The sequence below is a fragment of the Stenella coeruleoalba genome (assembly GCF_951394435.1).
Source record: "Stenella coeruleoalba genome assembly, chromosome: 17".
Classification (NCBI taxonomy): Eukaryota; Metazoa; Chordata; class Mammalia; order Artiodactyla; family Delphinidae; genus Stenella; species Stenella coeruleoalba.
Window position 1 is genome coordinate 32958264 of NC_137163.1, and position 27064 is coordinate 32985327.

Consider the following 27064-nt stretch of genomic DNA (forward strand, 5'->3'; position numbering starts at 1 on the left):
TTAATTACGACTCTCTAGCTGGTACTGAATTTTCTCCCCAAACTTTCAGAATAAGTGTAATAAATTAAATGTAATATATAAAGTGTAATAAATTGTGTTAAACCATCTGTTCAGAATCTAGAACTCGACTGGCATGGATTAGGCATCTTTTTCCATCAAGCTGAAAAACAAACAAAAGAATGAATTATTTTAAAGTGGGGATGGTTGCAACTTTGGAAAGCCTTAGCCAAAGTCATCCAGAGCAATGAAGTCGATTATGCCTTTCAAAACTATGGCTGAATGCAGTATCTCACATCTGTCAGAATGGCCATCATCAAAAAATCTACAAACAATAAATGCTGGAGAGGGTGTGGAGAAAAGGGAACCCTCATACACTGTTGGTGAGAATGTAAATTGATACAGCCACTATGGAGAACAGTATGGAGGTTCCTTAAAAAACTAAAAATAGAACTACCATACGACCCAGCAATCCCACTACTGGGCATATACCTTGAGAAAACCATAATTCAAAAAGAGTCATGTACCATAATGTTCATTGCAGCTCTATTTACAATAGCCAGGACTTGGAAGCAACCTAAGTGTCCATTGACAGATGAATGGATAAAGAAGATGTGGCACATATATACAATGGAATATTACTCAGCCATAAAAAGAAACGAAATTGAGTTATTTGTAGTGAGGTAGATGGACCTAGAGTCTGTCATACAGAGTGAAGTAAGTCAGAAAGAGAAAAACAAATACCGTACGCTAACACATATATATGGAATCTAAAATAATTGTCATGAAGAACCTAGGGGCAGGACAGGAATAAAGACGCAGACCTACTAGAGAATGGACTTGAGGACACAGGGACGGGGAAGGGGAAGCTGGGACGAAGTGAGAGAGTGGTGTGGACATATATACACTACCAAATGTAAAATAGATAGCTAGTGGGAAGCTGTCGCATAGCACAGGGAGATCAGCTCGGTGCTTTGTGACCAGTTAGAAGGGTGGGATAGGGAGGGTGGGAGGGAGGGAGACGCAAGAGAGAAGAGATATGGGGATATATGTATATGTATAACTGATTCACTTTGATATAAAGCAGAAACTAACACACCATTGTAAAGCAATTATACTCCAATAAAGATGTTAAAAAAAAATAAAACAGGGATACAAGCTAATATTAAAAATATAAATGTAGACTTAGATTATAGTAGGAAGATGGGAAAAATATATAATAATAATTAATAATGCATTTAAGTCCTTCATTTAAAGAGAAGGCTTTTCAGATTGGATTAACAAACAAATAATATTGGACTACATACTTTTATGAAATACTCACTAATGCCAGGTGATACAGAAAGTTTTTTTAAAAATAAGTATTAGCCACGATATGCCAGATAGATAATGGTCAATATATTAAAATTTTAAAAATACCTGAATATGTGGCAAAAAACATTGTATGGCGTACAGGCATTTTTTTTTTTTTTTTTTTTTTTTAAGGAGGAGACAGTACAAAATAAAACTTACACACCTTAAAAAAAAAAAATATTGCTGAGTAGTATTTGTTACGTGATGGGATTCTCAAAATAACATATCTGAGACTTTAACACCCCTTGTGGTGGGCACCACCACTGACTCATTTCTATGGAAACTGGAGCACTGGGCTTGGCTCTGCCCAAACTTTGGTGAGCCAGGGAAAGGAGACCTTGGGTGAGGCGGTCAGGGTTCAGAACAGAAGCTCCACAGGACCCCAAACCTGCCATCAGGATCAGTCATCTGAAAATGAGTAAAGATAGATTCACTGCCTTATAAGTTTCAATTTTCCAAGTGAAAAAAAGTAATACAGAGGAAGAGCAATAGCAGCAATAGTTCTGGCCTCCAGGGCAGACCCCAGGTAAGTCTCTTTAGGCCAGAATGCCAGCCCTCAGCAAGGACTCCACTGCTCCAGATTCAGCAGAGCAAACCAGAACTGTAGCCCCTACCCTCCCTCTGGAGGATATTAAAGCAGCTTCCACTGAGCACCCCTCCCAGTCCCCAGTCTTGGCTAGCTGACAGGTCCTCATTATTCTACAAACTGTAATTTTTGTCGTGAAGGAAGAGCTTGAGGTTAGCGCCCCAAACGACAAAATCTGATGCCATTCTCTGCATCTGGGTAAAAAAAGTCAGCCAGTGCCAGTCGACGTGGGCCCATTCATGCATCTCTCGCCTTTGAAGAATGACTCCATGCCCCGGGGGAAATGTACGATGCACCTGGACTTCAGGTGATGCAGACAGATGGGGTAAACGTGACAACCACGGTGGAAACAAGAAAGGGAAACTGAAATATCATTATTAAAATGGCAAAAGGGGAAATGGGTTTTTAACTTGGTTGAGGAGGTTAGAAAATGTGAAAAAGGGAATTTTGGAAAATAAAAGTAATTAAATATGATACCACAAAACATTTATATAGGAAATGAAATTTAAATGTGAAATGAAACACTAAATTCTCCCTCCACTAATCTTTAAACCAAATAATTCTCATGAGAAGAGAGGTCTGCTCCGTTGGGTTAATTCTAAAGAAATTCAGCAAGTTCTTTCAATAACTTCAAAATCTGTCTCAGTGCCTGAATCAATGTCCCGTGGCACTTTATCATACCCCAAATAAAAACCCGGGACAAAGCAGTTGCGGGTATTTCCGAGTTTCTGATTTCATTATGCTTCCTTCCTGTGTAGCACTGCTCATTAGTAAGATGTAAGGAATAACCAATTTGTTCTCTCACAAAGGAATATGAGCCACAGTCTACTGGAAATGGCCTGGAGAGGAAAATCTGGTGATGATGAGGTGGACGGGTGAGTTTTTTAATTGTCAGAACAACTTCAAATTGTAGATTGTGATAGTTGGAAAAGAGGGGTACTGAATTAGAGGTGAGAATAGATCCAGAAAGGCATACTCACACAGTACTACTTCCAAAGAGAATTCTGAAAACCCAGAGAAGGTCTTGATAAAATATCCACATAGCATTACATATTCTTAAGAGCCTTTAGAGTCATCATGATCTATGTCTTCTAACATTGTACTGGCTGAATTAATAATATCATCCTCTGCACTTCCGGGGCTTGCGTTTCTGAGGCAAAGCTCAAAGATGTGGAACAGAAAGTTCTCCTCACCTCTGACCGTGGCCTGGAAAATGGAGGCAACTTGTTTCTTGGGGCTCTTGAAGGTTCTCAGAAATGTTCACGTAGCACAGAGTAGGCTAGATAATTGAGATTCTTTCTCTGAAAGAAAAGAAAGCACTTTCAGACCATTTTTGTTTGCTGTTTGCTTAATCATATCACAGTTAACCTGGACTTCTGATCACTAAAGAGAGGCGGTGTGTCTTGTTCATTTCCCTTTGCAAAGAGTTGCTTGCCTCTGCAGGCAGAGCAAATAAAAATGAGTCCCAGGCAAGTGAAAAAATACAAATTGATTTTCATATTTATTACACTTCTCCTTCAGGCGAGGCAGACCGTTAACTAGACCTAAGTATAAAGTTAGATCACACCCCAGCAGAGCTCAGGGCAGCAGATGGCAACTTTTATTCATCATTTCCCAGGTGAGGGGAAAAGGACCACAGTCATTTACACTGTCAATGCCATTTCGGTGGTGGCTGTTGTGGTTGATGCCTTCATCAGATAAGGAATAGACCTAGAAGAGAGGGGGTGAGACCCTGGAAAGTCAGGCCATCTCTCAATCCTGTCCCCATAAAATTAATGTAGAAAGGAGGCTCAGTTTGCTTTCTGCTAGTCTTCAGTCAGCAGAAAAGTAATTGCCTTACCCTAAATGAAAAACATGACTTCCTGATTATAGTAAATAGGGGAAGGAAAAAAAAGAGCAGGACAGACAATCAGGTCTTTCATTTGTAATAATCCAGTGAAAGCGCTGCCTCGGCAGAGAGCTGGCAGCTCAGGAGCTGATGAAAAGAAGCCGAGAGAGCCCATGGGGCATTTTGAAGGCGGAATTTGTCCAGATGCTTGAAGCACCCGGTGCACTGTCCATTAGGGAGGTTCACCCGACTCTGCCTGTGCTGGGGGGTAGGTAAACCAAGGATTTAGAATGTTCTGTGCATTTTCCCCTTCAAACAAACCTGTGTTCAAATTTTGGCTCTGACACTTACTAACTGTGAGACCACAAGCATGTTTCTGTGCCTTGGTCTCATTTATGACATGGAAATAAGCATGGTACCGGCCTTACAGTGTTGTTGGAAAGAGGGCACGGTGCTTGGAAAGTTCTGAACACAAGTCCTAACACAGCAAGTCTTCAAGAGATGGCAGCTATGATTTTAATCCTTAAAAATGTTTTATTCTTGCCACTGTTGTTCCTTGACTGACTGGGACAGCCGGGTCTTCTTTCTGTCCAGTTTTTGACATTGCTGGGCTGCCTGGACCTGCTCTCTCACAGTGTCCTTAAAGCCCTGGCATCCTCAGAGCAAGACAAAGAGTGGGGACAAGCTAAGTTAACCCCCAATGGGACTCCGAAAGTACAGAGGCCCCTCTCCCTTTCTTGGTGTCTCCACTTCTGGCCAGACAGGCAGAGAGCTCATAGACAGGTACAAGTTTCTGCCCAGAGGCAGCTGCCTTTTGCACCCAGAGGTGACCATGGAAACTGACCGGGCCTACTGGCTGGTGTCCATCCCCGCAAGAACACCTTTCTGATAGACAGTGGATCAGATGGCCCTTGGCTGCGCACGGACAGCTTCCAGGCTGGAACGGGTATACTTGGGGGAACAGCTCCTGTGACTAATGATAGCCAACACTTACAGAGAACTTATATGTCCCAGTCTCTGTATAATAAGCACTTTGAACATGGATTAGCTCATTTACTCTTCACAGCAACGTTAAGAGGTAGGTGCCATTAAAAGTCCCATTGTCATGATGAGAACACTGAGACCTAGGGGGGCTAAGTGTCTTATCCAATGTCAACCATAACACCAAAGCCAAGAGTTAAACCCAGGTCTTTATGACCCAAAGTCCATGCACTCACTGATCACAATGCTGATCTCCCACTTGAGAGCTGTTCACCTGGGCTGGCGACCTGCAAACATCTAAGTAGCTGCGTATGTCATGGCTCCAGGGTGGAGAGCCTGCAAGGTCTTCTCCAAGGGCAACCCCACTGCGGGAAAGCTATGTGTGTTCTCCTACTGTTCACAGGAGAAAAATGAAGATTAAAAAGGCCGTGGGAGAAATTTACCAGTTCCAAGCAGCGTCTATGCTGTGAGTAATCCTATCTAGGATTGAGAAAAATAGAACAGTTACTGGAAATAGGGTGAAAAATACTCCTTCCACAGTTTAGAACTCCCTCATAAACAACCATGAGACCAAATCCAGGAACAAGCCACAAATATGAGAGCGACGATTTGATTTTGTTTATTATCTGTGTTGCATAGGGTGTGATCCTGGCAGCGCTGGGGAGAAATGAGCTAGCAAAACATTACGTGTGGGCTGGTAGAATGTTTGAATTATCTGCATTAATTGATTTTACCTCCTGTTAGATTCTTTCATAAGGCTGAATGAATTGATGTGAATTTCAGGTTCTCAGCTAACCAGCAAGCAACTCACTTCCGAATCTCAGAGAATTGCTGCTATCACACAGGCCAGAGAGCAGGTGTTTTCACTCTTAACAAAGCGTCTCAAATAAGAATAGAACGTCAGGATTTTTTTAGGTGCATTTACTAAGAAGCCCCATACAGAAAGAACAGTGTATTTCTTTTGGTCCCTCGAGCATGTATGCAGATATTTTAGGGGGGAAAGGCAGGGCCTGGAGTGATTACAGAGTTTTTGAAAAGCAGGTGATTGTGGTGGGGAACAGTGTAAAGCTAAATTGTTCAAATATATCTAAATCTATCTAGACATAGGCTTGGGTGGCTCTATTTGCTTGAGAGGCTGAGAAGCCTCTTGGGAGGACGATTTGGGGAAAGCAAGCTGGCTCAAAGAGCAAGGTCTTTGCTATCAGAAAGACGGATGGTTCCTAGTGCGTCCCAGTGCTGTTATTAAAAGTCACCTCTTGCCCTCCTCATGCCCCTGGTCTCCCAAACTCCCCTCCTCTGTGAACTTGTGTCCAAATCCTATAGAAAGGAGGAGGATGTAAGCAAAACTAGACAACAGTTTCACTCAAAAGATGTTTGCTGTTAGGGCATAGAGTTCCCTCCCTTGCACTCAACCAACCAGATGAAACATACACAAAAATAAGAGAGATATGTGCTTTGGCACCTCTAGGGCTCCAATGTCCTGGCAGGAGACTTGGTACCCAGAAGAAGTATATGCACCCAGAGAAATAACAGGTGCCCAGTAGAAAAACCATGGTGTCTGCTGTAGACCATGGTAAGAAGTTTGGATTTTGTTTTAAGAGCAATGCAAAGTATTTTTATCAGAAGAGAGAATAACCTTTGGTTTTTAAAAGATCACCTGTGTGGAGGACAGATTTTAGAGAGCCAAGAGAAAAAGTAGGGAGACCAGTTTGGACATTTTTGCAAGAGTCAAGGCAAGAGATGACAGTCGCTTATAGACTAACGTGGTAGCAATGAGGATGGAGAAAATGGATCAATTTGAGACACATTACGGAGGAAGAGTCAAGAAAGCTGGCTGATGCTTTGGATGTTGGGGTAAGGAAGAGGGAGAAAACAAGAACGACTCTGATTTCTGCTTGCATATTTGGGTAGATGTGGGAGACTATAACAGGAAAGAAACTTTGTATTCTATTACAAGTTAATCGCTAAAGGGATGTTGCCTATGAACTTAAATTATACTTAATAGCCCATCTCTAGGAACCCTGCCTCCCAGATAATGAGCATTAAGCTAAAATACCTTTGTTTAGCTCACAGGAAACACTCTGGCCAGTCCTACCAGGAATGGCTGCATGAAGGAAGAAATTAATACATCCCCTCCGGAGTTTGGCTGGAACCAGGACTTTACTCCCTCCCCTTTTAGTGTGAAAGAAGCCTGAATTCTAACTTGGGGAAGATGGTTCTTTGGGATATTAGTCTACCATCTTCTTGGTCTGCTGGCTTTCCAAATAAAGTCGCTATTCCTTGCCCCAACAGCTCATCTCTTAATTTATTGGCCTGTCGTGCAATGAGCAGTATGAGCTTGAACTTGGTAACAAGACTTGATGAGGAATAAATTTAGAGAAAAATATCAGGAATTCTGCTTTGCAAATCAACAAAATTATCAATGTAAAAGGAGACATTAGGGACTTCCCTGGTGGTCCAGTGGTTAGGGCTCCATGCTCCCAATGCAGGGGACCTGGGTTCGATCCCTGGTCGGGGAACTAGATCCTACATGCTGCAACTAAAGATCCCGCATGCCGCAACTAAGACCCGAGCAGCCAAATAAATAAATATTTAAAAATAAATAAATAAAAATAAAAGGAGACATGACAACTGACATCACAGAAAAACAAAGGATCATATGAATAACTATATATCAACAAACTGGATGACCTAGAAGAACTGGAAAAATTCTTAGAACTATACAACCTACCAAGACTGAGTCAGGAAGAAATAGAAAATCTGAATAGACCAATTACTAGTAAATAGATTGAATCAGTAATCAAAAATCTCCCAGTGAAAGAGTTCCGTTTTGGCTCCTTTGAACTTAAACATGCTTGGGAGATAAATAGGCAACTGGATAGAGAAGATGGCAAGTCAAAGGAAGGTGGGTGTCGGAGCCAAGAACAAAAGTGAGAGATTCCCTGAGTGTAGAGGGGAGAAGAGAGGATGGCCTGGGCTCAAACCTTGAAGAAACCACTCTGTAGAGGATGGGTAGGGGAAAAGGAACTTGAGAAGAAAGTTGAGAAGAGGAGAGCAGAGAGTGGGAGGGAAACCAAACAGGTGTGGTGTCCCAGAAGCCGAGAGAAGAGAACCTGCAGCACACGGCAAGTGATACTCAAATATTTCTTCTCTGGGTATCTCCATGTGGCAATGACCAGCTTGGGGTTGCTGAAGTGAAAGTTCATGTCTGAGGACCTTCAGTTTCTGGACTAAATCTCTCTCATCTCTCTGGGCGGGAAGCGCCTCATCTTCCATGGAGCCCTCACTGGGCAGTGGCAGCAGCTGGCTGGGCTCCTTTAGTTGGCAGTGGTGGTTCATGATGCGGTGTAACCGTGGCTCTGTAAACTGAGTTGTTTGGTTATCATGATCTACAAGATATATTCTCCCGGAAACTGTACTCTGGACTTCCCAACCGGGTGGCAGTGGTCCAAGTTCATCACAGTTCACGCTGTTGAGGTCTCTGGGTATCCTGGGGTCGTGCCGTGTGCTAACTCCAGTCTGCGTGTGCAGGAAGTAAGAGAGTATTCAGGTTTTTTTGTTGTTTTTTGTTTGTTTGTTTTTTGCGGTACGCGGGCCTCTCACTGCTGAGGCCTCTCCCGTTGCGGAGCACAGGCTCCGGACGCGCAGGCTCAGTGGCCATGGCTCACGGGCCCAGCCGCTCCGCAGCATGTGGGATCTTCCCGCACCGGGGCACGAACCCGTGTCCCCTGCATTAGCAGGCAGACTCTCAACCACTGCACCACCAGGGAAGCCCGAAAGTATTCAGTTTTGACTAAGGCTGCTGAGAGGCTAGGTCGAGGGTGAAAGACAGCCCACCACATTTGAGAAGGAGAGGTCCCTGGTGAACTTGGTACGAGTGACATCAAGTGGAGGGGTGGAGTCAGAGCCAGAGTAGAGGGTTAATGAGAGAGAGAACACAGACATCTCATTTTACTCCTGGAAACCCAAAAAACAACAATGAAGCAATTGTATTTAACATGAACCTGTAAGGATGGTGAGAAGGGGAGAGGACAAAACCACAAAATTTTGAGAGCTGGAAATCAACTAGATTAGTTTTAACTGATCGAGCAGACTGAAGAAAGCTGAATTTGAAGTCAGCAGTGAGGAAATGTAAAACCAGCACAATTTACACCTTCAAAGTCTCAGTAATTGGTGGCACCAGGAAATTTTAACCGTGGAGGTAAGGCAAGGGGGCTGGGAATTGGCATTAAAACAAGGAGAATTGGTTGAAAGCAGTTTAAAAAGTAAGTACATCTGCAGGATCCCCACCATACCCTGAACAGTCTTTGAACTGCTCTTTCCCCTCCTGGCAGAAGACTGGATTTATTCTCTAGGAAGATGAAACACTGAGTCCCTAGACTGCAGTTCCAAGCGGGAAGACTGAGAGACAGTGAGATTACTGGTGCCAAGACTCCTCAGGGATCTTCCCCTCCTCACCTTCCAGAACACAGACAGGGAGGGTTCTCTGGGGAAATGAACCAGTCCAGAGGAAAGATACTTACATCAGGGTCACCCAAGGAAACAGCCTAGCCAGACTGCCCTCCTATGAAGCTCACAATTGGTAAGCTCCACTCATGTGAACAAAGCTTCAAATCAGCTATTTGGTCCTCACTGTCAAGTATAAGCAGACAGCAAGTATTACAAAATATCTGAAGAGAGCCTTTAATATGAAAGAGCTACTTGCAGAGAACTGAGACTATACAAGAGGAAGAAAACTCCCCCCCAAGTTATTAATATCCTCCAGATATCAGAGGGATATTGCAACCTCAAAAAAAAAAAACCCAGAATGCAAATAAAATAGGAGTTCAGAGAACAAACAACAACTAAAACCCCTAAGGAACAAACTTCCAATTATAAGATAAAGAAGTACTACAGATGTGCAACACGACAAACATAATTAATACTGCTGTATGTGATATACGGAAGTTTTTTTCTTTCTTTTTTCCTTTAATATCTTTATTGGAGTATAATTGCTTTACAATGGTGTGTTAGTTTCTGCTTTATACAAAGTGAATCAGCAATACATATACATATATCCCCATATCCCCTCCCTCTTGCGCCTCCCTCCCACCCTCCCCTTCCCACGCTCTAGGTGGTCACAAAGCACTGAGCTGATATCCCTGTGCTATGCAGCTGCTTCCCACTAGCTATCTATTTTACATTTGGTAGTATATATAAGTCCCATTTCGTCCCAGCTTACCCTTCCCCCTCCCCATATCCTCAAGTTCATTCTCTACATCTGTGTCTTTATTCCTGTCCTGCCCCTAGGTTCATCAGAACCACTTTTTGTTTTTTAGATTCCATATACATGTGTTAGCATACGGTATTCATTTTTCTCTTTCTAACTTACTTCATTCACTCTTTATGACCGACTCTAGGTCCATCCACCTCACTACAAATAACTCAGTTTCGTTTCTTTTTATGGCTGAGTAATATTCCATTGTATATATGTGCCACATCTTCTTTATCCATTCATCTGTCGATGGACGCTTAGGTTGCTTCCATGTCCTGGCTATTGTAAATAGTGCTGCAATGAACATTGTGGTACATGACTCTTTTTGAATTATGGTTTCCTCAGGGTATATGCCCAGTAGTGGGATTGCTGGGTCGTATGGTAGTTCTATTTTTAGTTGTTTAAGGAACCTCCATACTGTTCTCCAATAGTGGCTGTACCAATATACATTCCCACCAACAGTGCAAGAGGCTTCCCTTTTCTCCACACCCTCTCCAGCATTTATTGTTTGTAGATTTATTTATTTTTTTGCAGTACGCGGGCCTCTCACTGTTGTGGCCTCTCCCGTTGCGGAACGCAGGCTCCGGACGCGCAGGCTCAGGGGCCATGGCTCACGGGCCCAGCCACTCCGCGGCATGTGGGATCTTCCCGGACCGGGGCACGAACCCGCGTCCCCTGCATTGGCAGATGTACTCTCAACCACTGCGCCACCTGGGAAGCCCTGTTTGTGGATTTTTCGATGATGGCCATTCTGACTGGTGTGAGGTGATACCTCATTGTAGTTTGTTTGCATTTCTCTAATGATTAGTGATGTTGAGCATCTTTTCTTGTCTTTGTTGGCAATCTGTGTATCTTCTTTGGAGAAATGTGTATTTAGGTCTTCTGCCCATTTTTGGATTGGGTTGTTTGTTTTTTTGATATAGAGCTGCATGAGCTGCTTGTATATTTTAGAGATTAATCCTTTCTTAGGTGCTTTGTTTGCAAATATTTTCTCCCATTCTGAGGGTTGTCTTTTCGTCTTGTTTACGGTTCTCTTTGCTGTGCAAAAGCTTTTAAGTTTCATTAGGTCCCATTTGTTTATTTTTGTTTTTATTTCCACTTCTCTAGGAGGTGGGTCAAAAAGGATCTTGCTGTGATTTATGTCAGAGTGTTCTTCCTATGCTTTCCTCTAAGAGTTTTATAGTGTCTGGCATTACATTTAGGTCTTCAGTCCATTTTGAGTTTATTTTTGTGTATGGTGTTAGGGAGTGTTCTAATATCATTCTTTTACATGTAGCTGTACAGTTTTCCCAGTACCAATTATTGAAGAGGCAGTATTTCCTCCATTGTATACTGTTGCCTCCTTTATCAAAGATAAGGTGACCGTATGTGTGTGGGTTTATCCCTGGGTTTCTATCCTGTTCAGTTGATCTATATTTCTGTTTTTCTGCTGGTACCATACTGCCTTGATTACTTACTGTAGTTTTGTAATATAGTCTGAAGTCCAGAAGCCTGATTCCTCCAGCTCCATTTTTCTTTCTCAAGATTGCTTTGGCTATTCAGGGTCCTCTGTGTTTCCATACAAATTGTGAAATTTTTTGTTCTAGTTCTGTGAAAAATGCCATTGGTAGTTTGATAGGGATTGCATTGAATCTGTAGATTGCTTTGGGTAGTAGATTCATTTTCACAATGTTGATTCTTCCAGTCCAAGAACGTGGTATATCTCTCCATCTGTTTGTATCATCTTTAATTTTGTTCATCAGCATCTTATAGTTTTCTGCTTACAGGTCTTTTGTCTCCTTAGGTAGATTTATTCCTAGGTATTTTTTTATTTTTGTTGCAATGGTAAATGGGAGTGTTCCTTAATTTCTCCTTCAGATTTTTCATCATTAGTGTACAGGAATGCAAGAGATTTCTGTGCATTAATTTTGTATCCTGCTACTCTACCAAATTCATTGATTAGCTCCAGTAGTTTTCTGGTAGCATCTTTAGGATTCTCTATGTATAGTATCATGTCATCTGCAAACAGTGACAGCTTTACATCTTTTCCAGTTTGGGTTCCTTTTATTTCTTTTTCTTCTCTGATTGCTGTGGCTAAAACTTCCAAAATTATGTTGAATAATAGTGGTGAGAGTGGACAACCTTGTCTTGTTCCTGATCTTAGAGGAAATGGTTTCAGTTTTTCACCACTGAGAACAATGTTGGCTCTGGGTTTGTCATATATGGCCTTTATTATGTTGAGGTAGGTTCCCTCTATGCCCACTTTCTGGAGAGTTTTTGTCATAAATGGATGTTGAATTTTGTCAAAAGCTTTTTCTGCATCTATTGAGATTATCATATGGTTTTTATCCGTCATTTTCTTAATATGGTGTATCACATTGATTGATTTGCATATATTGAAGAATCCTTGCATTCCTGGGATAAACCCCACTTGATCATGGTGTATGATACTTTAAATGTGCTGTTGGATTTTGTTTGCTAGTATTTTGTTAAGGATTTTTGCATCTATGTTCATCAGAAATACTGACCTGTAGTTTTCTTTTTTTGTAGTATCTTTGTCTGGTTTTGGTATCAGGGTGATGGTGGCCATGTTCTTGGATTGGAAGAATCAATATTGTGAAAATGACTGTACTACCCAAAGCAATCTACAGATTCAATCAGAACTAGAACAAAAAATCTTAAAATTTGTATGGAGACACAAAAGACCCCAAATAGCCAAAGCAGTCTTGAGGGCAAAAAATGGAGCTGGAGGAATCAGACTCCCTGACTTCAGACTACACTACAAAGCTACAGTAATCAAGACAATATGGTACTGGCACAAAAACAGAAATATAGATCAATGGAACAGGATAGAAAGCCGAGAGGTAAACCCACGCACATATGGTCAACTAATCTATGACAAAGGAGGCAAGGATATACAGTGGAGAAAAGACAGTCTCTTCAGTAAGTGGTGCTGGGAAAACTGGACAGCTACATGTAAAAGAATGAAATTAGAACACTCCCTAACACCATACACAAAAGTAAACTCAAAATGGATTAGAGACCTAAATGTGAGACTGGACACTATAAAACTCTTAGTGGAAAACACAGGAAGAACACTCTTTGACATAAATCACAGCAAGATCTTTTTTGATCCACCTCCTAGAGTAATGGAAATAAAAACAAAAATAAACAAATGGGACCTAGTGACACTTAAAAGCTTTTACAAAGCAAAGGAAACTACAAGCAAGATGAAAAGACAACCCTCAGAATGGGAGAAAATATTTGCAAATGAATCATTGGACAAAGGATTAATCTCCGAAATATATAAACAGCTCATGCAGCTCAATATTAAAAAAAACAAACAACTCAATCCAAAAATGGGCAGAAGACCTAAATAGAGATTTCTCCAAAGAAAACATACAGAAAGGCAAGAAGCACATGAAAAGCTGCTCAATATCACCAATTATTAGAGAAATGAAAATCAAAACTACAATAAGGTATCACCTCACATCAGTTAGAATGGGCATCATCAGAAAATCTACAAACAGCAAATGCTGGAGAGGGTGTGGAGAAAAGGGAACCCTCTTGCACTGTTGGTGGGAATGTAAATTGATACAGCCACTATGGAGAACAGGATGGAGGTTCTTTAAAAAACTAAAAGTAGGGGCTTCCCTGATGGCGCAGTGGTTGAGAGTCCGCCTGCCAATGCAGGGGACACAGGTTCGTGCCCCGGTCCGGGAAGATCCCACATGCCACAGAGTGGCTAGGCCCGTGAGCCATGGCCGCTGAGCCTGCGCATCTGGAGCCTGTGCTCCGCAACGGGAGAGGCCACAACAGTGAGAGGCCGTGTACTGCTAAAAATAAAATAAAATAAAAATAAAAAATAAAACACTAAAAGTAGAATTACCATATGACCCAGCAATCCCACTACTGGGCATATACCCAGAGAAAACCATAATTCAAAAAGACACATGCACCCCAATGTTCATTGCAGCACTATTTACAATACGCAGGTCATGGAAGCAACCTAAATGCCCATCAACAGATGAATGGATAAAGAAGATGTGGTACATATATACAATGGAATATTACTCAGCCATAAAAAGGAACGAAATTGGGTCATTTGTAGCGATGTGGATGAATCTAGAGATTGTCATACAGAGTGAAGTTAGTCAGAAAGAGAAAAACAAATATCGTATGGGGCTTCCCTGGTGGCGCAGTGGTTGAGTGTCCGCCTGCCACTGCAGGAGACACGGGTTCATGCCCCGGTCCAGGAAGATCCCACATGCCGCAGAGCGGCTAGGCCCGTGAGCCATGGCTGCTGAGCCTGCACATCCCAAGCCTGTGCTCCGCAACGGGAGAGGCCACAACAGTGAGAGGCCTGCGTACCGCAAAAACAAAACAAAACAAAACAAATATTGTATATTAACGCATATATGTGGAACCTAGAAAAATGGTACAGATGAACCAATTTGCAGGGCAGAAATTGAGACACAGATGTAGAGAACAAACGTATGGAAACCAACGGGGGGGAAGTGGCGGGGGGGGGTGGAGTGTGATGAATTGGGAGATTGGGATTGGCATATATACATTAATATGTATAAAATGTATAACTAATAAGAACCTGCTGTATAAAATAATAAATTAAAATTTTAAAAAATTAGAAAAATAAAAGATTCATTAGGAAAAATAAAAATATAAAAGAATCAAAAACAATGAATCAACAAGGTTAAACACAATCCCAATCTAAAAGAGGTTAAAAAACAAAAAGCCTTGGCTATGGGGGCGGAGTTTAGGTGGGGGTGTGGAACTTTGGCAGGTGCGGGGGGGGGGGGGGTTGGGGGAGACCTAGGCGGGTGGGGAGTGATGTTTGAGTGTGGGGCGGGGCCTAGGCGGGCAACGTTCAAGCGTGGGGCGGGGCCTCTGCTTAGGACCTGCTCAGAAGGGGGCAGGCAGCACGTGGAAAGGAGGGCCTCTGGAGTGTGGGGTTCCCGAGTTTGGAGGTAGGGTCCTGAGTGAGGGTGTTTGGGTGGGGTTTAGGCCCATCTCGTTGGAGGGGGTCTCCGAGTGTAGAGGTGGGGCCCTGGGTGGGGTTTAGGGGCGGGGCTCGGGCTCTGAGTGGCAAGAGGGAGGCTCCGAGGGCAGAGGATTAGGCCCAGGAGCCCAACAGGCTTCCCCGTGCATAAGTGGACAGGGAAAGCACTGGCCTCGTTCCCTTCTGTTTCTTCGTACTCCTCCCCCACCGTCTCCGCCAGGCTCTCCCCCGTCGCCACTGGACCCCTAACCGTGGGTGGGTCCCGCTGGGTACAGGAACTCCTCCCCTCTCCCAGCCGCCCCTCAGGGGTACCGGTCCCGGAGGTCCAGCCTTTACTTTTGCTCCCCCTTCCCTCCCTCCCACTCCCTCAGGACCCGCGCGGCTGGACCTCCTCGGTGGGCTGAGGATCACGCCCGGGATCTCAGCAGGTTCCTGGGGGCCCAAGTGGGCAGGGGAAACCTGGCCACACTCCCTTTTGATCCTCTGTCCTCCCAGTGGTTCCCCAATTTCCCCTTCGGGCGAGGGATCCCTTCCCCTCCCCCAGCCGCCCTTCAGAGGCGCCAGTCCCGTCCCGCCTCCACTTCTCCCCCTTCACTCCCCCCATGCCCCATGTCCTACCCGGTCGCTGGGGGTTCCTCCTGTCCCCTTAGGTGTCCGTGGTGCCCCACCGGTGCCTGGTAGGTGCCCTAGTTTTGAGGAGACGCGAATTCCGCGTCCTCCTAGTACGCCATCTTGACTCCGCCCCTCCAGAAGTTTTTGAGAGAGTAAATCCTGAGTTCTCATCACAAGGAAAAATGTTTTTTTCTATTTCTTAAATGTTGTATCTATATGAGATGATGGATGTTCACTAAACTTATTGTGATAATCGTTTCATGATGTATGTAAGTCAAATCATTATGCTGTACACCTTAAACGTATACAGTGCTGTGTGTCAATTACATCTCAATAAAATTGGAAGAAAAAAATTCTGAATAAGTTATTTTTGTCTAGATTTTTTAAATTCCCAACAATCGATTAAATGTTAGAATAAAGGCAGTTTCACTTGCAAGCTCTCGAAATTTTACCTTTCATACACTCTTCTCAAGAAGGAGAAAACAAAAACAGGAAAGATGAAGAGTTTGAATTCAGGCCCCAAGAAAAAGATGAAGAGAATCCGTAGGATGAAGGGAAGGGACCTCCCAGGAGACAGTGCTCCACCAGGTCTGAAGGGTGGACTGGAAAAGATCTAAACTGGCAAAGGTCTGAAGGCTCTGGAAGAGATTTCTTCAAGAGGATAGAATTGATAGCAAAATCTAAACATTTTGAGGGGAGAGTTAAAGAACGACAGTTTGAAGTGAAACTGCTGATAAGTACATAGAAAACTAAACGAAGAAAGTTATTCCTAAGGAAAATGAAAAGTTGTATAAGAAAAAGTAATCTAGACTTACTACATGGCTCCGTTTTCAATATCACCATGTAATTGATAAACACTGATTATCAAACTAAACAAAATTATGATGTAACTATATGGGCAGGGTCCACGTGTGTGCTGTGGGAAGAGAAAAGAATGGAGTTAAAGTCTCATCTTCTCTAAGGGAAGGTCAGTAGATACTGCTTAAAACTGAGGGATCAAGAAGTAGCAAAATACTAGCATTTTTTGAAAAACCCATTTTTTTGCTGTGCTGGACTCCTGGTCACACTTCAGTGACTGCAGTGCACAAGATAATGTGGTTGAAGATGATGGGAAGCGGGGGGCCATAATAATTACTAATGTTATAATAGTTTAATGTAGACCATGTTCATTGGGAATTTAGAATTTAGTGCTTAAAGAATCCCTGAGGTGGGCTGTCGGGAGACTCTTTGCAGGCGGGACCAAGGAGGGGTGGGAGAAGAACTCACTCTTAAGGAAGAGAGTCAGGCATAAGCTGGGTCCAAAGACAATGAGCCCATTTCACATAGAAGAGTTGATCTGGGTACAGCAGAGGCTGATTCTAATTTACCAGGACCAGTCTCCAATGGCCCTTATTCTAGAGAGTACCGGAAAAACAAAAGAGCAAAAATGCAAACAAAAGTGCCGCTTTGAAGTTTTGTAGCTTAAGAAGCATGGGACAGGCTAAGAGGAAAATGGAAAATCCCTGTGAGGAAATTGGCAATGACACCAATAGCCAGCCAAAGTTGAATGGCTACTATGTGCCCAGCAGGGTGGAGTGTTACAACAGTCCTATCTGGCAGGCATTACTGTTATTATTCTACAGATGAGAAAACCGAGTTCAGAGAGGTTGAATAATTTGTTCAGTATCACACAGCAATAAATTATGGAGCCAAACTCAAACCCAGGACGGCTCGACTTCATAGGCCATATTCTTACATTTCTTTTCTGATATGATTGTAGGTGATTTAATTTCATGCGTTAAAGATTTAGAAGAGTTACTAGAATTATTACGCTGAGAATTCCTTCTCTCACCACTACCACCAGTCACCCAGCTCCCCTCCTCATAGACAACCAATGTCATTAGATGATGTGTGATATTCCCAAGATAGTTTATGGATTTCACTTTGCTATATAAGCAATAGATTATACATACTGTTCTGAACCTCACACTTTTCCCTTGGGAACATGTCCTGTGGACCCGTCCATGGCGGTACGTAAAGAACTTCCTTGCTCTGTTTCCAGCTGCAGGGTTGACTGCTGTGTGGAGGCACCATGGCTCTGTTTACAGTCTGCAGCAATAGACTTAACCACCTTTCCATTCGTGGAGTAGCCAACCAGCCAATGCACTTTATTCTGAGCAAATTCCACTCCCTCAGGACGGATCTTGAGGCTCTCCCGTGACAGTTAGGCTCCTTTAGCTGCAAGACACATCAGTACTCTCAGGTCGCCTTGACCCGTGGGGATTTATTGTGCAGACACTAGCAAGAAAGGAAACGGAAACAGCTGGAGAAGCAGGAGGCAGAGCAGCCCCGCCCAGCACCCTTGCCCCCTCCGCTGGGAGGTGCTCCAGGAGCTACCCTTCCTCTGCCGCTAAGGCTCCCAGCCCTCGGCATCACTGGGCTCCCTCTGGTGCACCTGGGTCCAGACCTCCACACGGGAGAGGTCAGGGTCTCCAGCGCCTGGCCCCCGGACAGGCTCGGGGAGCTGCTGGCCAGTCAGCTGCCCCGGGAGCACAGCGCACCCCCTATCCCCCCCAGGTGTAGCCAGGCTGACGGGGTCAAGTGGGAGGGCATGAGTAGCCAGTGCATAAGGATCCATTTCCTCAGGATGAGCTTGGGACCCCTTGCTCAGAGCAAAAGAGACTCCTTGGTGGTACCCCCTGCCTGGGAATCCCAGAAGTGCTCAGGAGGAATTTGCGTGGGCTGCAAGTCCTGTTGAGCAAGTGAGGCCAGAGTCACAGAGTCCCTCTTGAAGTTACCTCATTTTGAGACCCAGGCTGATTCAGTCTACGGGGAAAAAACTGCTCACATGGAACCACTTATCAGCCTTTCTAGCTTAAAAAACAGTTTGACGAACCTTAACTCACCAAAGTCTCCTGAGGTAGGCATTATCGGTAGCGTTCCCATTTTACAAATAAGAAAACTGAGGCTTAGAGAGGTTGCCCGAGATTGCACAGCCAGTAAACGAGACAGAGCTGAGACTCCAACCCAGGTCTTCTGACTCCAGTTTCCCTCCTTCTGATTCCTCATCAAGACAAGCCTTTTTGTCAGCTCCCCTTCCCTCCTGCTCACCTGCTGAATGTCGACACTCCCACGGTTCTCTCTCAGGCCTTCCATTTCTCCCCTTTCGCCATATGCTTTCAGGTTATTCTCATTTACTTCCTTCCCTTGGTCTAATTCCAAAAACTTGATGGCCCCCGGTTTCTCTCTCCAGCCCAGACCTTTCTCCTGAGTTCCATACCTTTATATCTACTATCCTACCAGACACCCACACGTGGCTGCCCAAGTTACCTCCAGTGCAGTGTTTCTAAAATGAAACTCACTGTCTTTCTCTTTCAATGGCTCCTCCTTCTGTGTTCGCTATCTCAGGAGCAGTAGCTTCTACTTCTGAAGCATCGACCATGTGCCAGTCACTTTATACTGCCAAGATAGTATCATCCCACTTCACAGGTGAAGAAACCAAGGCTGAAAGGTATGAGCTTACTTGCACAAACTATAATACGAAGTAGTTGACAGAGCCAGGATGCAAACTGAGATCTATTCTGCATTGCACCCACTGGGCTAGGCTGTCAGGTAACTGTAGGGCCACAGCTGTTCACTCTGTTAAACAAGCCAGAAGTCATGGGTCATCTTCCCACCTGCCCCAACGCCAGCTTCTCACCCTCACAGCTGCTCCAGAGCCAAGTCCATCCCCAGTTCTACGTCCTAAATATTTCTCAGGTTGTCATGCCTTCCCTCCATTCCTCCATGACCAATCCACTCCCGTAAGTCAACCCTTAAATGACTTCTCCCCCATTACTGAAATAGCTTGCTAGTTTGTCTAGCTAGTAACTAGTTTGTTTAGCTAGTAACTAGTTTGTCTCTACCAACACCCCCCACTTCAAATCCCGTCTCCCTGAGAATGGGTTTCCTAAAATACACCTGATTATTGCCCCTAAGAGCCTCCAAAGGCTTCCTATTACCTTGAGGATGAAACCCCAACTCCCTGTTCCTGCCACGGCCTGTCCATTCAGGGTCTCTGCAACTGCCCATGGCATCATTAATAGAAATGGCTTTATCTTTTGGAGGTTTCCACTAAGCCAATATGCATACACCCTCATCACACATTGCACTGAACCCAGCCATCTATACTGTATTCCAATGAACTACAGAATAATGCTGCGTGAGAGCCATTTGTATACAAAACAGAGAAAGGCTGAAATGTGCAGGAACTATTGACAAGTCTACGATAATCTATCATGCTATTATTTGTAATAGTGTGTTTATGTTGTCTTGGGTACCATGTAATTTGGTTTTATGACAGTGTAGCCAATTAGGCCCAGGATGGCAGGATGTGAGTGTTGCTGAATGATTTATCCACACGTCAGGGAGAAGTGCACTTCATAAACTATCCAAAACTGTTCAAGAGAGAGCATGATTTGTGCTCTGCAGGCAAAGCATTCTGTTGTATGCACACTAACATATTAAAGGCTCAGAAAAACCCAGCAATGGAGAAAGTAGAGCAATGTTGTTCTCAGGATTTTTGTTCACAGTTTTCTCTCTGCACATCTATCTAGTAATATCTCCTGAAAGCATTTTCCCTCCACAGATGTTTGGGGGAAGCACTGGAATGGAATGCAGACACCCTCAAGGCTTCTGGAATTTCACCTATTCTGATGTCAGGATGCAAGTGCAGACCTGCCAGTCTCTGCAAGCAACAGCTCTGGTTAACTCCTGCTGGTCCTTCAAGGTTTGGTTCAGTGTCACCTCCTCCTAGAAGCCATCAGACACACACACACACACACACATTTGTGACATGTAATCATACGTGATCCCGTAACACCCCTCCCTCATAACGCTTCTCTGTATTTTCTATTGGTTGATAGAAAATTCAGCTCAGACTAGAACCTGAGGAGAACGTACAGGCTCAGGCATCCTGACTGCAGCAGCCTCTACCTCAACCTCTTGGGTTCAAGTTCAGCAGGAAAGCAGGCTCCCTCAGCGGGCCCACCTCTTCAGTCACGTGTCCACTCACTGTGTGTGTGGGTAAATTAGTTCAGGATTGTTAATACCTGTGGCCTGGACCACAGGTGCCACCTCTGAAGTTGAGAGGAAGCAGCCTCTCAGGTATGGGATGGTTTCCAAGAGAAAAGGTGGAGAAGGGAGGATATGAGATGGCCCTGGACTACCAGTGCACAGCCCAGAGCAAACACAGCCAGAGTTCTGTTTACTTACCGATCTCCCCTGGCTGACTGAACTCTGGGAAAGTGGTCCAGGTCTCAACTCCATATCCAGCCCCAGCACCTTACCTGGCATATGTTGTTTGGAAAGAATGATAAAATGGGGACACAAAATGTTCAAAGCAAGACTCCTACCTTGAAGGAGTTTATGGTCTATTCCAAGAGTTAGTATTCGTACAGTAAAAATCAATGAACCGTGACAGGATGACAGGATATTAAGTGCCAAATGAGTGACTGCGGTATTGTCAGACAGAGGACAGAGGAAGGGGACCACAGAAACCTGCCGCCAAAGCCCTACTCTCACTAGCCCCCAGGCCTCAGGAGGAGATTCAGGCAAGCTACCCCCGCAGGGGCCTGCATCCAGGTGGCTGGCTTGCCCCTGCAGAACTCCTGGGAACGGGGTTTTCCAACCTCAGTCTTTGAAATTCTTGGCTTTGAAATCTGAAACCCTAGGCCTCTCCTATTGCTAACTCAAGATTCAACCTAAATAAAATTAATGAAAGAGAACAATGGTTTCTAGCACCCCGTATTTAATAATTGTTTAAAACATGTCCCTATGTGAATATGTGTTTAGACACAATAAAGAGAGTGGGCTCTGTTGATCCTTTTATTCCCAGGAAAGGAGGTTCTAAGGTTAATTTATCTAACTAGAAGCTCTTTGTTAAGAGGAAAATTCAGTATGGTATGAATAGAAAATCATCTTGATTCTCACCACTGCTTCTTTAAGCAACTGCTGTCAAGTTGTTCTTCCCTCTCCCTGGATAAATTCCAAGAAAAGTCCCATAGGTTTTCCAGTCATTCTATTTATTAATGAATAGTCTCCTTTTTCGAGTATTGGAAAGTCCAGTTCAGTCTGCCTCAAAGCAATAACCCCACATCCAGTTTACAATTCAGGCCTGACTCAGGCTAAGAAACTCAAAATAAAGGAGGAGGAACATGGAGGACTTCTCCCCAGTTCCTCACCTTGCTCAAATCCTCTTCTGATCCCTCCAGACTTGGAGCAGAGAAGGGGGACAGGGAATGCCAGGAGAGTGCTTGATCAGCGCGGGTGTCTGGAACCAGTGCCTGGGTATGTCCTGCCCAGACGCTTACTCGTTCCCATGGGGAGCTTCTGCAGATGCCCCGGAGATCCCGCTGTGAGGACGCACTGCACCCAGGTGCTGCTCCTCAAGCTGCCCACGTACAATGGCTCCCAGCCCTGGCTTCTGCCACCCACCCCACGCTGAGTCGCTCTGCTGGGGTCACCTTGCCTTGCAGATGGTCCTTTGGGGCAGAGTCCCTTTCAAGGCAACTCAGCGCAGCTCTCTTCTGAGGGTCCCCCCGCCGCCATGGAAACTCCCTCCTGAGCCCTGCGGTCCTGTGTGTAGCTCACTGCAACTCACCCCTTTCCTCGGCCCGCCACCCTAGGCCACTCCAACCAGTCTCTGTATCAGTGGCTCAAGTATCAGTCCCTTTGTCCCTCCAACTCTGGAGGGTACCTGTCGAGCTCTCCGTGGGCGTTTTGAAGCCTCTGAGTTTCACTAGGCTTCTTGTGGGGACCGGGGGGTGTGAGGGGAGAAGCACCTGCCCCCCCATTCCTGCACAGCTCTCACTCTGGAGAACTCCTCCCTGCCTGTCTCTTGCTGGGTCCCCCAGCCTCATCTTACTTAGTCTCCAGGCAGGTGATGGGCTAGCAGTCTCCACACTGATCTCATAATCTCTTAGTGAGGCCTAGATATGCAGCATCCTATTTTCTTTTCCTTTGGGGGGTCTCTGCTGAAACTCTGAACCAGCAGGACTAGTTAGTTGCATCTGATGCCCTGGTGCAGGATTCACAGCAGGCTTTCAAACACTTCTGCTGCTCCTTGCTAGCACCCCAAGAGACGGACAGGCCAAGCTCGTCATGAACATCCTCGCGTGTTACAGATGAGGAAAGTGGAAATGTGAGTTACACAGCTACAAGCAGAGGGAGTGGGAGCCTGAACCCAGCTCCTGTGACTCAATCTGCATGCTCTTTCCATGGCAAGAGGCCAGCGTGTGGGGCTGGAAGGATCCCCCAGTGGCCACCTGGGGGCAGCCCACAGCCCAGGCAGGGAGGGACTATGGAGGCCCTCTCCTCACTCATCACCTCCGGCCACGTCGGCCTTCTGACCTTCCTCCAGACACACCAAGCTCTTTCTCCTGCTAGGGCTCCTGTATTAGCTTCCTAGGGCTACCGGAGCAAAGTACCACAAACTGGATGCTAAAACAACCGAAATGTATTCTCATGGCTCTGGAGGCTAGAAGTCAGAAATTAGGTGCTGGCAGGATTGGTGTGTTCTGATGCTCTGAGGCTGAACCTGTCGCGTGCCTCCCTCCTCTCCAGTGATGGCCAGAAATCCTTGGTGTTCCTTGGTCTGTAGATGCATCACTCAAATCTCTGCTCCGTACTTGCTTCCCCCACACCCTCATGCAAGCCCACACTTAGGACAGATGGAAATCTGATGAATGTACAAAGGCCTCTAAAAATCTCTCTAGGCTCCCAATCTGATAATCTGCCAGCTCCATGATGTCTGTTTTGAAACACTGAATTACAATTGCCCATCTTCCTCTGCCTGACCCGTAATTGAGGGTGGTAACCCGGTCAGAGAAGGGCGACGTCCCTGCCTTCGCCTAGCTGGAGCGATGGCTCACGTGACGGAGAGAGAGGCGTGTTTTCTCTCTACATTAAGTAAACACCAACAAGAGTTAGGTGATCTTCCTACCCCCTGCACTGCCTTGTTCAGAGGAAGGATTTGACTTAACCAAATACAAAACCTGACAGGTGTTTCTCCCAAATGAATCAGTGGGGAGGAGCTGAAGTGACTTTTCTTTTTATTTAAAGAAATGTAATATTTAAAGAGAGAGTTCTATTGCCCCTCCTTGGGGAAGGGAGCCCTTAATTTTCCCATCAACTCTGACACGTGTGAATCACAGCCCTTTCCTTCCTATAAAAGCATCATGATTCCTCACCAGCCCTGCTAGCTGTGGGCTGCGCTTTATTCTTCTGACAGGGCAGGCTTTCCCCCAGAGAAGAACGCTGGGAACACACCACTCCCAGCTGCGTGTTATTACAAGCCAGGCCCCTGTTTACTTCTTCTCAGAGATCGCGGATGGACCAGGATACCCTTAACGCCCGTTTGAGCTTGTGACGTATTCAGAGGGCTCTGCAGAAGGGCTATGCTCCCATCTTCATACGAACCAGGTCACCTGGGATGAGAAAGCAAACTGCATTTTTTTATTTCAAATTTTGTGCGTGAAGAAGAACAGGATTAGTTCTTGAATTAACTTTACTGAAGTATACATTATATACAATTAACTACACCCATTTTATGTATACAGGTTGTTTTGATAAATGGATACACCTGTGCAACCTCCAGCTTAATCAAGACGTAGAACATCTCCACCATCCCCCAAAGTTCCCACGTGCCCATCTGCAGCCTCAGCCACTTCCACCCCAGAAAACCACGGAGCTGCCTTCTATCACCATAGATTAGTCGGCTTCTTATAGAATTGCATCTAAGTGGAATCACGTAGTATATACTCTTTTGTGTCTGGCTTCTCTAGCTCAGTATAATGTTTTTGAGACTCACTAAGGTTTTTGCATGTATCAACCATCTATTTATTCTAATGGCTGAGTAGTGTTCCGCAGTATGGACAGGTCACAATTGTCTTATCTACACACCTGTTGACAGGTGTTTGGGTTCTTTCCAGGTTTGGCTATCGTGAATAAAACTGCTATGAACATGAATGTACAAGTCATTCTGTGGAAATATGCACTCATTTCTCTCACACACCTACTTAGAAGTGGATCAAACTGCTTTTCTAAAATTCATCAAATGTGATGAAGCAGACCATGATGAGGAATTTGGGGGAAATCTGAACATTGTAAGTGATTTATAAAAGAAATTATAATAGTGTAATACAGTGAAAATCCAAATAATGTGGGCTCCTGTAGGATGCGGGATACGGCAGCAGGTACGGAGAGTCCTGGAATCCAGGAATTTAACAATCCCTTGTTTTTCTCCAGGCTGCATGAGCTTGGACAAGTCCCTTACTCTCAGGAACCATCACAAAATGAATATCTGATCCTTCAGTGAGCTATAAGATCATCTATTGGAAAATGCTGGATCCTTTGAGAGAACTTTAGCTATAAAAAGCCAAGGTGGTGTACACTGTACTTACAAATATGGACTTAATGCAGGAGGTCAGGCACAGAACAGATATATGGTGGGTACTATTGCGAAAATATAACTAAAAACAAAATCTTCTCCCAACCCAGAAATTCTCTCCACAAAGGTAGTGGAGAACAAAATCCGTTTTGTTATTGAATAAGCATTAAACCAGAAGCTGATGCACGGCACAGGCAATCCACCACGGATTACAGAGGCAGACAGAAATCTCACCCTTTTAGAGAGCCACACAGATACAACCCATGACATACATGTTCTCAGGATAAACCATCACTGGTCCTCAAGTCAGAGGACTTGACAGCACCATTGGTCATACTCAGTTCATCCTAACTTTACGTGGTAATTGGGGTGACCAGTTAGTTAGCTAACTGACTTTATCCAGAGGAAAAACAAACTTCTCCTCCTTCCTGACAGGAGGTTGTTTTGCAATTTAGAAGGAGGGGGGCACCTGGCCTCCCACCTAAGCTGGAAGACAGGGGCCATCTCCCTTGGTGTTTGCATTTCAAAGAGGTGCCCGAGGAAGCCATCCCTGGGTCATAAAAGGGACAAAATGCCAATCTAGTCTTTAAAAGGATTTATATATCTCTCAAAGAAGGAAGAAAGTACTTACAATGACAAGCTTTCTGAAGTCAGTACTCAAAGAAAAAGGAGGAAAGGGAAATCTCTTCCTTTATTTTCAACAGGGAAGATGGAACCTCTTGTTTTTCATTTGCTTTTGTCCTGACAGTACACAGTGAATGTTCCTTAGTCATGCATCTCCCAATCTGGGGCCTCAGGGTTTGGGGTGAGCCACCCCAAGGCTCCTACCCCTGCAAGCCGACTCACACAATAGCCTCTGTGCTTAGTGTTCTCTTCCGATCTCATCTTTTCCATCTCTAACTCATTTTTATTCATGAGCTCTCTTCTCCTAAGAAACCACCCTCCTTTTTCCTCCCACTGCTAGCCCAAGGGTCCCTGCAATCCTTCTGAAGCCCCAGAAAAATCCCTGATCGGCCCCTCACCTCCGGAGGCCCCCGGGGGTCAAGGGGGACATAAGCGTCGCAGGGACCCAGGGGCCAGGCACTGTTTCGGTTCCATGAGTCAATCTCTGTGCTGGTCGCAGAGAAACTCACTAGCTCCAAACCCGGCCATGACCTGCACACCCTCTTTCCTGAGCTGATTCCCCTGTTGTTCTGTCTGAAAAGAGACATCTGTGAGCTGCCTGATCCAATTATGGCAGTTGCTTTCTCTCTAAAATGCCACCAATTTCTAAATGGTTTTAACTGAAATTGGGTGGCTTCCCTTTCTAATTAACTCAAGTGGCCTCTTCGCTGACGGTGACGGCTAAAATTACACCCCACTTCACTCTGAAAGGACTGTCCAAATCTGGGGAATGTGCAAGGTGACCTTTTTATCACCCCTTGTTTATCTGGGCTTGGTTGTGGGGAAGAGAAGGAAGGACACTGCTGGGCAGATGTGTAGTTTTACCCCCTTGGCTGCGAGGGCTGCACTGTGACCTACATGCGTAGTTCCATGCATTTCCGACCCACAGAGACTAGCCGACTCGGTGGGTGCAGAGCCAGAGAGTTTGTGTTTGATGGTGTGTGACACTGCGGGAAGAGGAAGACGGTTGATACTGTCATTATTTAAAATCACTTCCACCCACTGGGCTGAGTCACTAGAACGTCACTGCCTGGGATTTTGCATCAGTCTCAAAAATATACCTCTGCAGAGCTTTCCACGCTCAGAAGCAGCCCGTTCCCTCATTCAGGCCCCCTCAAAAGGAAGCCGCGTGGATCTCGCGCACAGCTACTCCCTGTCAAGTGCCTCAACTCTCCCTCTGCATCTTCCTGACGACGGTGATGCTGCATGTCTGTGCACACTTGACGTGCCAACCTGAGCTCTGAGGGAGGTGGTGCTATCCCCCTACTTCCACACGCAAGAAAACGAAGATTCCAGGAGCCAGAGAGCAGCCGGGGCTGGAATCCGGGTTCCCTGCCTCCTGGTCTGATCCTGAACCAAAAAGAGAGGTAAAGGGAACTTTGGGTCTG

At 45.0% G+C, this 27064-nt stretch overlaps 2 long non-coding RNA genes across 3 annotated transcripts; one reads left to right on the forward strand and one right to left on the reverse strand.

The window, feature by feature from the left end:
* On the reverse strand, nt 1-15733 carry LOC307175964. Its single transcript, XR_013824572.1, has 3 exons — nt 15614-15733; nt 3130-3237; nt 1-160 (listed from the first exon to the last, which is right to left on the reverse strand). It is a non-coding gene; the product is annotated as an uncharacterized lncRNA (long non-coding RNA).
* LOC307175963 lies at nt 14910-26753 on the forward strand. 2 transcript variants are annotated; one of them, XR_013824570.1, is made up of 3 exons: nt 14910-14963; nt 20214-20354; nt 24184-26753. It is a non-coding gene; the product is annotated as an uncharacterized lncRNA (long non-coding RNA). The 2 variants fall into 2 exon arrangements; XR_013824571.1 differs by lacking the exon at nt 24184-26753 and adding an exon at nt 20491-21569.
* Nucleotides 26754-27064: the final 311 nt, after the last annotated feature.